Below are 2,739 nucleotides of genomic sequence, written 5' to 3' on the forward strand. Positions count from 1 at the left end.
TGAAAGAGGGAGCTCTTCTTAATATTGTGACACCAAAATCATGTCGATACACCTTACCGACTGCGAGTAAAGCCACCCACGCTTTAACTTGACAGACTGTAAGTAATTTTATGGAATTTCAAAGGATTAGCGTATTGTAGGACATTGTAAGATGATTCAAAAAAGATCAAAGGTTTTGAAATATTGTAGGAAAAATAATTCCCATAACTTTTTTATTTATTACAATAATTTGAAGGGATTTCAAACACTTAGAAATATATTAGAGTATTTCAAAAGATTGCAATGCATTTCCAAGAGATTACAATCATTTCAAGGGATTTCCGAGGGTTTTCATAATTTTAAGGAATTTCAATATTTTAATGGGGTTTAAAGAAGTTATTTACAAAAAGTAAGGGTTTTATATGGTTTCAAAGATTTGAAGGTTTCAAATATTGTTTGCACTTCATTTTGAATTCGCCATGAATTCTTATTAATGTATTCTAAATTCTTTTGAATTCTTCTAAATTTACGTAATTCTACTCAATTCAATCATCTTTTTTTAATACTTTTCTAATTGTTTTAATTCAATTGATTGCTCTTTAAATTCAGCTTGATTTTTTGTATGAATTTCGTCTTAATTCTATTTTTTTCGATTTTTACATTTTTGCATTCGATTTGAATTCTTTTAAATTGAAATTGAATTGTTTTGTAGTCATTAGCTACTTCTAGGGCTATAAATTAATAGGGTTTCAAAGATTTACCGAATTGAATTTTTTCATTTACCCTTGATTCTTCTCATTCAGTAAATTCTATTTAATTAATTTTGTGTGTGTGTTTTTTTTAAATTCAAAAGTTTGTTTAATTGATCCTGTATACTTTTAACAGCACCTTGCATTCTTACGAATTTTATCATATTCTTTTGAATTCCCTTAAATTTTTCGAAGCTCATATCAAAGTTACTGAATTTGCAGAAGTTTTTTTCCTGTTAAAACTGTTTTTGCTAGTGGGACGATGGTCGTGGGGGCTTAAGCGTACGCTTTGAACTCACTCCTTCGGCTTGCGGGTTCGATTCCCGCCTCGCACTCTGGAAGAGTCTCGGTGGCCCATGCGGTGAACACTAGCCTAGCAAGGGAGTTGTTCATCTCCGGAGAGTCGTGGGACCGGTACCTCTAGAGAAAAAGGTTTTCTCTAAGTACTTAAGGCTGTTGCTCTTGGTGGTTCGGAACCCACCTTAAACTGTAGGTCCCCCTTACACCACCAAGTAAGTGTGTGGAGGGTGTGTAAAGGAATAGAGAAGGTGTAAGAAAAATGTAAACCCTTAGGGGACACATTAGAAGCTTCCATTCCATTGAACTGTTTTTGCTAAGAAAATAATTATTTTACTGTGCCATATCCGACACGAAATACATACGAATTCCAACCTAAATTTTAGGTTAGAATTGTTGAAATAGTAAATATTTCATGTATAAATGAATAAAAATTGATTTTAAGTTCATTTTCATGTTAAGGTAAGTTAATTGAAGCTTATATTGTGTACAACGTTACCGGCTGATGCCGTTGGAATTGATTGTTGAAATATATTTTTTTACATCTTTTATTATTAAGCTTTGTATTTAAACGTAGTTTTCTTTCGACTCTTGCATTTCTCAAAGTTTGAGACCTATATTTTATGTATAAAAAAAGTTCGAACGTTCAAAAAATGTTGAGGTTCAGAAGAAAGATGAAATAATTTTCAGTGAAGTTCCTACAAAAATGCTGTACCTAAACGTACTTTATTGTTCTCTAATACATTTCCCAAAGTTTCAGCTCGATATTTTATTTACAAAAAAAGTTCTTAGGTTCAAAAAAACATTCAGTCAACTGAAAAACTGTGGTCGGTAATATAGGTATTTAGCTGTCACATGCCCTTAAGGGATCGCTATTTTGTTTTCAGATGCACAGGGCTGGTAATGTGAGGCAATTGAATTTCGAGGTTAGGGTTTTAGTCCAACAGTGTTAATTACTTAATAAGTTACTGTTTTTCATATTTTAAATTGCTGAAAATTCCTAAGCTAGAAAATAATTTATATGCAGCCGTTGACATCAGATGAACAATGAAAATATTGTTAAAAATCATAAATTCTCCTTAATTCTGTTATATTCTCGGTTATATAACCTGAACTTAAGGACATGTGACACAGCTTAATACCTATATTACCGACCTCACTTTTTCGGTTCACTGAATGTTTTTTTGAACCTAAGAACTTTTTTTGTCAATAAAATATCGAGCTGAAACTTTGGAAGATTTATTAGGGTACAATAAAGTTCGTTTAGGTACTGCAATTTGGTAGGAACTTCACTGAAAATTATTTCATCTTTTTTCTGAACCTCAACATTTTTTGAACGTACGAACTTTTTTTATACATAAAATATCGGTCTCAAACTTTGAGAAATGCAAGAGCCGAAAGAAAACTACGTTTAAGTATAAAGCTTAATAATAAAAGATGTAAAAAAAATATATTTCAACAATCAATTCCAACGGCATCAGCTGGTAACGTTGTACACGAAAATACGAAACCTGGCGGCCACTAGACGAGGCTCTAGAGAGTTCGTATTTTCGTGTACAACGTTACCGGCTGATACCGTTGGAATTGATTGTTGAAATATATTTTTTAACATCTATTATTATTCAGCTTTGTACTTAAACGTAGTTTTCTTTCGGCTCTTGCATTTCTCAAAGTTTGAGACCGATATTTTATGTATAAAAAAGTTCGAACGTTC

The 2,739-nt window shown here is 32.0% G+C and overlaps 1 protein-coding gene across 1 annotated transcript in view; it reads right to left on the reverse strand.

Annotated features, from left to right (window-relative positions):
• LOC117176205 (40S ribosomal protein S19) overlaps nucleotides 1-2,739 on the reverse strand; it is a 7,497-nt gene that overhangs the window by 3,510 nt on the left and 1,248 nt on the right. The window lies entirely within an intron of this gene.

This window comes from Belonocnema kinseyi, chromosome 1 (assembly GCF_010883055.1).
Source record: "Belonocnema kinseyi isolate 2016_QV_RU_SX_M_011 chromosome 1, B_treatae_v1, whole genome shotgun sequence".
Lineage (NCBI taxonomy): Eukaryota > Metazoa > Arthropoda > Insecta > Hymenoptera > Cynipidae > Belonocnema > Belonocnema kinseyi.